Source organism: Anopheles merus, unplaced genomic scaffold (genome assembly GCF_017562075.2).
Source record: "Anopheles merus strain MAF unplaced genomic scaffold, AmerM5.1 LNR4000284, whole genome shotgun sequence".
NCBI lineage: Eukaryota > Metazoa > Arthropoda > Insecta > Diptera > Culicidae > Anopheles > Anopheles merus.
This window is the reverse complement of record NW_024427864.1, coordinates 1-10000: the sequence shown is the minus strand read 5'-3', so window position 1 is coordinate 10000 and position 10000 is coordinate 1. Positions and strand designations below refer to the sequence as shown.

The window sequence follows — 10000 nt, the reverse complement described above, 5'->3', positions numbered from 1 at the left end:
TTACGGCTACGCCCGTGCCGTGGGTTGATACTTGTATATGTAGGGCTAACTTAGCGTGGTAGCGCAACGCCGTGTATGGGCCACATGAGTTACAGCGACTTAGCTTTCCGAATCCCTAGACGAGCCGACTTTAGCCTGGAGAGTAGACTGCCGGTGGCCATCGGGAACGACGTAGCATTAGTTCGAACCATGCGGCTTGACACACACCACAAACCCTACGCATCAAACACCACCAACACGAAACGCATCCAACATACGCTCGAGAGTGTCCACTTTCAACGCCCGAGGACCCGCAGACGGGGACCAAGCACGTCATTATGCACAGCGACCGCCCAGTGCGTCGGATGACCCGGGCACCTTCGCGGACGGCCACTGTAGTTAACTAAATGAGACTTTGGTAATTAGTAGGCACTCAAGAATGTGTGCATCGGTCGGGATTAAACGTCCGATGCGCCATATGCGTTCAACTTATCAATGTTCATGTGTCCTGCAGTTCACATTATGACGCGCATTTAGCTGCGGTCTTCATCGATCCATGAGCCGAGTGATCCCCTGCCTAGGGTTTAAAGAGTGCCTTTCGGCGCCGAGTGGCGTAACCGCGTTCAAAGTTTGGTATGCAACACACTCGACCTGCAACAATGGGTTACTCAAACTTGTACAAGTACAAGTGTTGTCTCTTACGAGACGTCTTGATATGCTCTCTACAAAAGCGTGCGCTAGTGTAGGTACAAATTAATGTACGTCCCAGATAGTGACGATCTCTGGGAGGAAGAACCTTAAGGAACTTCCCGCACACATCAAGACTAGGGTTTGGGCGTGTCCATGCCGGCGCCGAGTACAAGTTACCGCGTTCAAAGTTTGGTAAGCAGCGCACTCGACCTCCAACACAACACGTCCCGTGTCTTGATATGCTCTCTACAAAAGCGTGCGCTAATGCAGGTACAAATTAATGTACGTCCCAGATAGTGACGATCTCTGGGAGGAAGAACCTTAAGGAACTCCCCGCACATATCAAGACTTTAGGTGAGAACGGCCAATCACCTATTTCTCTTAGTAAAACTCACAACTCATTCCTTGGGTTTGGAAGTGTCCATGTCGGTGCCGAGTACAAGTTACCGCGTTCAAAGTTTGGTAAGCAGCGCACTCAACCTCCAACATAACCCTTCACGTCTTGATATGCTCTCTACAAAAGCGTGCGCTAATGCAGGTACAAATGAATGTACGTCCCAGATAGTGACGATCTCTGGGAGGAAGAACCTTAAGGAACTCCCCGCACATATCAAGAATTATAGGTAACGCTGCCAATTACCTGTTGCTCTTAGTAAAACTCACAACTCATTCCTTGGGTTTGGAAGTGTCCATGTCGGTGCCGAGTACAAGTTACCGCGTTCAAAGTTTGGTAAGCAGCGCACTCGACCTCCAACATAACACTTCACGTCTTGATATGCTCTCTACAAAAGCGTGTGCCTATGTAGGTACAAATGAATGTACGTCCCAGATAGTGACGATCTCTGGGAGGAAGAACCTTAAGGAACTCCCCGCACATATCAAGACTTATAGGTGAGAACGGCCAATCACCTATTTCTCTTAGTAAAACTCACAACTCATTCCTTGGGTTTGGAAGTGTCCATGTCGGTGCCGAGTACAAGTTACCGCGTTCAAAGTTTGGTAAGCAGCGCACTCAACCTCCAACATAACCCTTCACGTCTTGATATGCTCTCTACAAAAGCGTGTGCCTATGTAGGTACAAATGAATGTACGTCCCAGATAGTGACGATCTCTGGGAGGAAGAACCTTAAGGAACTCCCCGCACATATCAAGACTTATAGGTAACGCTGCCAATTACCTGTTTCTCTTAGTAAAACTCACAACTCATTCCTTGGGTTTGGAAGTGTCCATGTCGGTGCCGAGTACAAGTTACCGCGTTCAAAGTTTGGTAAGCAGCGCACTCGACCTCCAACATAACCCTTCACGTCTTGATATGCTCTCTACAAAAGCGTGCGCTAATGCAGGTACAAATTAATGTACGTCCCAGATAGTGACGATCTCTGGGAGGAAGAACCTTAAGGAACTCCCCGCACATATCAAGACTTATAGGTAACGCTGCCAATCACCTATTTCTCTTAGTAAAACTCACAACTCATTCCTTGGGTTTGGAAGTGTCCATGTCGGTGCCGAGTACAAGTTACCGCGTTCAAAGTTTGGTAAGCAGCGCACTCAACCTCCAACATAACCCTTCACGTCTTGATATGCTCTCTACAAAAGCGTGTGCCTATGTAGGTACAAATGAATGTACGTCCCAGATAGTGACGATCTCTGGGAGGAAGAACCTTAAGGAACTCCCCGCACATATCAAGACTTATAGGTAACGCTGCCAATTACCTGTTTCTCTTAGTAAAACTCACAACTCATTCCTTGGGTTTGGAAGTGTCCATGTCGGTGCCGAGTACAAGTTACCGCGTTCAAAGTTTGGTAAGCAGCGCACTCGACCTCCAACATAACCCTTCACGTCTTGATATGCTCTCTACAAAAGCGTGCGCTAATGCAGGTACAAATGAATGTACGTCCCAGATAGTGACGATCTCTGGGAGGAAGATCCTTAAGGAACTCCCCGCACATATCAAGAATTATAGGTAACGCTGCCAATTACCTGTTTCTCTTAGTAAAACTCACAACTCATTCCTTGGGTTTGGAAGTGTCCATGTCGGTGCCGAGTACAAGTTACCGCGTTCAAAGTTTGGTAAGCAGCGCACTCGACCTCCAACATAACCCTTCACGTCTTGATATGCTCTCTACAAAAGCGTGTGCCTATGTAGGTACAAATTAATGTACGTCCCAGATAGTGACGATCTCTGGGAGGAAGAACCTTAAGGAACTCCCCGAACATATCAAGACTTATAGGTGAGAACGGCCAATCACCTGTCTCTCTGCGAGACGTGTATAAAACACTGAATATAACTCACAACTTAACCCGTAAGTAGGGAAGTGTCCATGTCGGCGCCGAGTGCAAGTTACCGCGTTCAAAGTTTGGTAAGCAGCGCACTCGACCTCCAACATAACCTTTCCCCGTCTTGATATGCTCTCTACAAAAGCGTGCGCTAATGCAGGTACAAATGAATGTACGTCCCGGATAGTGACGATCTCCGGGAGAGAGAACCTTAAGGAACTCCCCGCACATATCAAGACTGAGGTTTTGCCGTGCATGTCAGCGCCGAGTGCAAGTTACCGCGTTCAAAGTTTGGTAAGCAGCGCACTCGACCTCCAACATAACACTCCAACCTCGTTATAACTCATTATAACCACGTTAATGATCCTTCCGCAGGTTCACCTACGGAAACCTTGTTACGACTTTTACTTCCTCTAAATCATCAAGTTCGGTCAACTTCGGCCGTGCCAACTGCAACTCACGAAGGAATCGCGGAAGGTGTGCCTCCAGAGACCTCACTAAATAATCCATCGGTAGTAGCGACGGGCGGTGTGTACAAAGGGCAGGGACGTAATCAGCGCTAGCTAATGACTAGCACTTACTAGAAATTCCAGGTTCATGGGGACCATTGCAGTCCCCAATCCCTACTAAATGAGCATTTGGGTGATTTCCCGTTCCTCTCGGAATGGGGGCGCCATAAGGCGAGAACACGCTGCTGCTCACATTGTAGCACGCGTGCAGCCCAGAACATCTAAGGGCATCACGGACCTGTTATCGCTCAATCTCATCTTGCTAAACACAAGTTGTCCCGCTAAGCAGGGCAAACTAAGTGACGGGCACCCGTGAGGACACCCGCCACTCCTAACGTCAGGTGCGCCCGGAGGCACACTACTGACAGCGTTCTAGTTAGCTTGACTGAGTCGCGTTCGTTATCGGAATTAACCAGACAAATCATTCCACGAACTAAGAACGGCCATGCACCACTACCCTTAAGTTTGAGAAAGAGCTATCAATCTGTCTTACCTCAATAAGTTCGGACCTGGTAAGTTTTCCCGTGTTGAGTCAAATTAAGCCGCAAGCTCCACTTCTTTTTTTTTTTTTTTTTTAAATTCTTCAAGAGTTCTTTATTGAAGACCATTGTTTCCCGAAAGAACCCCGCTCCTACCGGCGGGGGGTTACCACTAACGGATTTCCCCCCGCCGGGAATTCCGCCCGTTTGGGCCTTTCTCTTTATTTATTTGAATTCAAAAAACTTTTTTTTTTTTTTTTTTTCACTATTTTTCCTTTCGTGAAAGGTTTTCGTTGCCGCCTTTTTTAACATTAAATATGTTCCGGTAACCGTTGTCCTTATCCTAATCCTTGCAGGTTTCACCGTATCATCACAGAGCTGCGTCAGCGCGCGGACACGTTCGCCGATGTTACGGCAGCTCGCTGGTCATCCGTGAGGCTGCTTCTTCGTTCGGCAAGCTGGGAGCTCGGCAGCTCGTCCCACGGGGGAGGCTGAGCCTCGACCTCCGCTTGCCGTTGCTCCAGCCGCCGCTGCCTCTCTCTCTGCCGCCGGTTAATGCGACGCCGCTCCACTTCCGCTGCAGATGGTGGTAGTCGCCCACGTCGTTGGCGACCCTGCGGAACAGCTCCTAGCACTCCGGCCCGACGCCTTTCCCGGTATTGGAGCTGCATAAAGTTACGCCGCAGTCGCCGCATCTCCATCGTGCGTGGGGAGGGAGGCAATCCCCGGCTGCGCGGGGGGATTGGCGGCTCTGGAGGGCTGACCTCCTCCTCCTCGACCTCCCCTGTCGGCTCCGCTACGTCGTCGGCCGCGTCGTCATTGGCCGCTGCGCGTGCCAAGATAGCCGGGACGACCTCGTCCACGCCGAGCCGCTCCTGCCGACGCCGCTGCCGCATCCGCCGGGCGCTGCGGTTGCGCACCTCTCGGCGTCGCATCAGCCGTCTCCGCTCTGCCTCCGCCATGTCCTCGGGCGGGCTGGATGCAGGAACTGGCTGAGCAGCCTCGGCGGCTGCCAAGTTTTGCTGCTCCTCCCGCCAGTCCTCCTGCAGAACGGAGAGGATCTGCCGAGCCGCTTGCTGGATGCGGTCCCACCACTCCGCACTCTCCAACAGGCGGCTGCCGAGGTTGTCCTCGTCGACGCCGTGCAGCAACTCCGCGCGAACATCCGCGAAGCGGGGACACTGGAACAGTACGTGGGCCACCGACTCGACCGACCCTGCGCACCTGGGACAGTCCGGGGATGGAGCGAACCCGAACACGTGCAGGAACTCGTGGACGAAGGCGTGTCCACTGAGAACCTGCGAGAGGTAGAAATCTACCTCTCCGTGTTTCCGCCCCGTCCACAGGCGCACGTCTGGCACTTGTCGGTGGGCCCAACGTACATAGCGGCTAGTGTTCTGCGCCGCCTCGTCGTCCCACTGTTGCTGCCACAGCTGCTGTGATGCCTCCTTCTCCTCCTGGCGAATCGCCTCTCGACTGCTGTCCGGGCTCAACTGCAGTCGGTTGTAGCAGCGGGCGTCTTCCTTCACCAGGAGGTGGTAGGGCAGTTCTCCGGCCAAAACCACCGCTACCTCGCAGCTGGTGGAGTGGAAGGCGCTCGTGATGCCCTGGGCCAGGGGCCGTTGCACGCGGTCCAAAATCCGCCTGCACCACTGCAGGTCCGCGGCTTCTGCCCAGACGGGTGCGCCGTAGCGGATGATGGACGCGGCCACTGCGGCGAGCAGCTTCCGCTTGCTCACTTGGGGGCCGCTGTGGTTGCGCATGACGCCACGCAACGCTCGCACCACACGGAGGGCCTTGTCCGCGACCATCTCGACGTGTGGGCGCCACGACAGGTGGTCGTGAAGCATGACCCCCAAGTAGCGGATCGACCGCTTCGAGCGCACTTCCACTCCACAGATGTTAACTGGGATATTTCTATACCCGCTGCGTTTGCTTGACACCATCAGCAGCTCCGTTTTCTCCGGTGCCAGGGAGAGATGGTGCTGCATCATCCAGCCGTTGACTGCTACCACCGCTTCTTCCGCAATCGCTGCTGCGTGCTCCGGTGTTGTCCCCGCTGCCAGGATCGCAAGATCGTCGGCGAATCCCACGATGGAGGCGCCCTCAGGGAGCTCTACGGCTAGCACGCCGTCGTACATAATGTTCCACAATGTGGGGCCCAATATGGACCCCTGTGGAACACCTGCCGATACTCGGCGGGTAACCGGCCCGTCCGCCGTGTCGTACGTGAGCTCCCTGTCGGCGAAGTAGTCCTGCAGTATGCGGCACAACTGCACGGGGACTCCCTTCGCCTGGAGCGCCTCGGCGATGCTCTGCCAGCTAGCCGTATTGAACGCGTTACGGACGTCCAGGGCCACAACCATGAGGCAGCGCCGGTCACGGTTGTTTGTCCTTCCAAAGGACTTCGCCCTTCGTCCCGCGTCCACGACTTGCTGTATAGCCTGCAGAGTCGATCGCCCTCGCCGGAATCCGAACTGCTGCTCAGACAGTTGCGGACTCTCTGGATCCTCGATGTATTCGTTGAGCCGGTTCAATAGCAGCCGCTCCAAAGCCTTGCCCGTATTGTCCAGCAGGCAAATCGGGCGAAAGGACGACGGTTCGCCCGGTGACTTGCCTGGCTTTGGCAGGAGCACCAGTCGCTGCTTTTTCCACGGCTGCGGAAAGCAGGACGTGTCCAGGCACTCCTGAAACACCCGGCGGAAGGGCTCCGGTTGCTGCCTGAGAGCAACCGTAAGTGCGGCGTTCGGTACTCCATCAAGCCCAGGAGCCTTCCGCGGGTGCATGCTGGCTGCTATATTTTCCAGCTCGGTCAGGCCGATCGATCGGAGCGGCGCCATGTTGCCAACTCGGAGATCAGGCCACTCTACCGGCGGATGAACCGGGAACAAGGCGTCGACAATTCGCCGCAGTTCTGCTGGATCGCGTTCCGGGGCTGAGCGGGCCGCCTGGAACCAGTGGAAGACCTTCCGGAAAAAGTTTCCGGTTTCATCCTCCCTGATCGACAGCAAGAACCGGTCGAACGCCTCGTTCTTACTCAAACGAATAGCCTTCCGAAGGCTCTCTCTGGCAGCTGAGAGTTCCGTATGGAGCTGCTCTTCCGGCGGGATTGTTCTCCTCGCCATCTGCTCCTTTCTGGAGAGCTCGTCGATCATTGTCTGAATCGCCGGAGTCCACCAGTAAGCTGGCCGACCTGTGTGGTCCTGCGCTGGGAAGACCCGCGACATCGTCTCGTCGCAAACGCTGGTCAGCGACTCAACCAAGCTTTCGACGCTGTTAGCTTGACGGGCGAACCCAATCATGGCCAGCGCTTTCCCGAAAAGCTGGGAGTCAAACTGACTGGTCTTCCAGCGCGTACCGGCGTTGCTTACACGGGCCGGGCGCTGTCCACGCCGTAATGCCCGATCCCTCGTTGGTGGTGGACTCACGCCAACCTCGTACCGGACGTATCGGTGGTCGCTCAGCGTAACCACGTCGGGCACGCGCCAGCCTCGGGCGCTGTCTTCGCGCGGGTCGAGACGGCTTATCGCACTGCTGGCGAATGAAACGTCCGGTCGGCTGGGCGGGAACCGAGTTGTGCCCACTCGGTTCCCCTTGAACGTTGGTAGGCAGTCTGCCTTGTTCAGTAGCACCAGCCCGAGGTTGTCCGCCAACTGGAGAAGCTCCAAGCCCTTCGGGCAAGTCCTGCTGCTTCCCCAGTCAAGGTGCATGGCGTTGAAATCGCCGGCCAGGAGAACCCGGCTGCACCCGCGGACGATCAGGTCAATTTTCTCCATAACACTCCGGAACTCGGGGACTCCCGTCTGCGGCGACACGTAGCAGCTCACAATTGTTACTCCTCCCACGTCGGCAGCAACCACACCGAGGGTCTGACGGTGCCTGATACGCTGTATCGGCAGCCGGTTGCCGTTTACGACGATGGCAACCGTCTTACTCTCGTCCGTCACCCAATTGCCGTTATTGCGCGGTACGCAATAGGGCTCGGACAAGAGCAGAACGTCGAGACCCTCGGTGGTCATCACGTGCAACGCCAGGTCCTGGGCGTTTTCACAATGATTGGAGTTGAACTGCAGGATGTTCAGCATTGTGATGGCGGTCCTTTGCACATGGGGGCGGCGATGCGATGTGGGCCGCCGCAGACAATGCACTTCGGGTCCGAAGTGCATGACGCCGCTCGATGATCAGCAGCTCCGCAGCGCAGGCACAGGCTGGATCGATCCACGCCGGTGCATTCTGTTGTGGTATGGCCGCGCTCCAAGCAGCGGAAACAGCGAACCGCGCTTCGCTGTTGTTTTGGGGCACTGCGTACCAGGCACACCGAATGTCCGACTATGATACGCTTGTCCAGAAGGAGGTCAGCGTCCCTCCGTGGAAGTCGGACACGGGCACGCTGCGTCCCATCACGACGCTCCCACAACGACGTGGTTGCTGCAACTACTGTGCGTTCCAGCGCCCGCTGCAGGCCGCGTTCCACATCCTCTTTTGTGGCCAACATGTCGATGCCGGTAATCATCACCTCGGCCATCTCCGTGATGATCCGGCCAGTGGCCAAATCACCGACCTCCTCCTGGATGCGCTGCAGCAGCACAGCGGCATCTGCATCCTTGTTGAGTGTAAGGCGAAGGAAGTCGCGGGTCGTGCGGTAGCCCTGATGCACACACTTGTTCTCCTCCGCCAGGCGCTGATTCAGGCGGATCTTTTCGAAGAGCGCCTTGTAAGAGCAGCCCTCGGCCGGCTCAAAGATGAGCTGGTCCTGCCGAGGGCGTGCTGGACGCCGTCGCTCCTGGCGCAACTGTTCGTTACGCTGCGCCTGTACAGCAGTTGGCCGCTGCTGGTGTTGTTGCTGCTGCTGCGTGCCTGCGACCGCCTGTCGCTGTGGCTGGCGCTGCTGCTGCTGTTGTTGCGGCTGTCGCTGCTGCTGTTGCTGCTGCTGTTGTTGCTGCTGCTGCTGCTGCCGCTGATGTTGTTTGCTGCTGCTGCTGCTGCTGCTGCTGAGGGGGCGGCCGGGGCTTCCCCTTGGCCATTCCGCGGTATCTGCGGCGAACAACATCGGCGAAGCTGGGCTGCTCCAACTGCCGATTGTTTTCCCCCGTCGACTCCTGGGGGGCCCGCGAGGATACCGCCGCCATCATAGATGGGGCAGGTTGCGGTTGCTGCTGTTGCTGCTGGCCGCGTTGCCAGGAAAGCTCCCTGCGCAGTTGCTGCCCCAGGTCGCGGATCTCAGCCAGCATGGCATCCCGCTCCTTTCTTGCTTCCGCTTCAGCGGATAACCTGGCCTGCATGGCGTCATCCAACTGCTTTTGCAGTCCCTCGATGGTCGCTTGAAGGCATGCCACAGTTTTCATAAGTTCCGCTTTCTCCGCCTTTTCAGCCTGCAGCATGAGGTGCAGGCGAATTTCTTTCTCCTCATTGCTTTTTGCCGTCATTGACGTGCGTCCGCTGTCGACTTTGGCAGCCACTGCGGTCTTCTTCGGGACCGCTCCCAGACTACATCGACAGACACCTGCCGTGGTCTTAGATTACGATTTGGTAAATCCATCGTCGTAATGGCGGGCTTTCGCTGTATAAGGCCCGTGGGGGTCGAAATGACCCCGGGGGTCGAATGACCCAGGGGGTCGGAATGACCCCTGGGATGCTGCGCGCCGCCTAGCTGTGATCTGCTGCACGATGATGTCGGTTTCCGCTTCAACTCCGGGGTTCAGGGCGAAAAAGGTCCAATTTGTGCCCCCCTGGTGGGCGGGGGGGAGGGGAAAGGGGGTTGGGAAAAATTCAGGAGGGTGCGTCACACACGTGGGGAATTATTGCGCACCACTCCCAAATTTTGCGGCACGTTCACTCGTCCAAACGGCTCGACCCGGAATTCCCACCCTTTTTGGACCACTTTTCCGACTTTTTGACACTTATAAATTTTTTTTTTTCACTGGCGGGGGGGGGGGTTGGAGCGGGGAAATAATTTTCCCGACTGACTGGTGGGGTCACGGCTCTACCACCCTACCAAAATGAGAATTTTCGGGCGACCTCGACCTAATCCGACTCTTATCGGGCGCCCTACTCTATTCTGACCT

The 10000-nt window shown here is 55.7% G+C and overlaps 1 non-coding gene across 1 annotated transcript; it reads right to left on the bottom strand.

The window, feature by feature from the left end:
- Window positions 1-406: 406 nt before the first annotated feature.
- LOC121602068 lies at window positions 407-564 on the bottom strand. Its single transcript, XR_006006276.1, has one exon. It is a non-coding gene; the product is annotated as a 5.8S ribosomal RNA (ribosomal RNA).
- Between the last annotated feature and the right edge of the window lie 9436 nt (window positions 565-10000).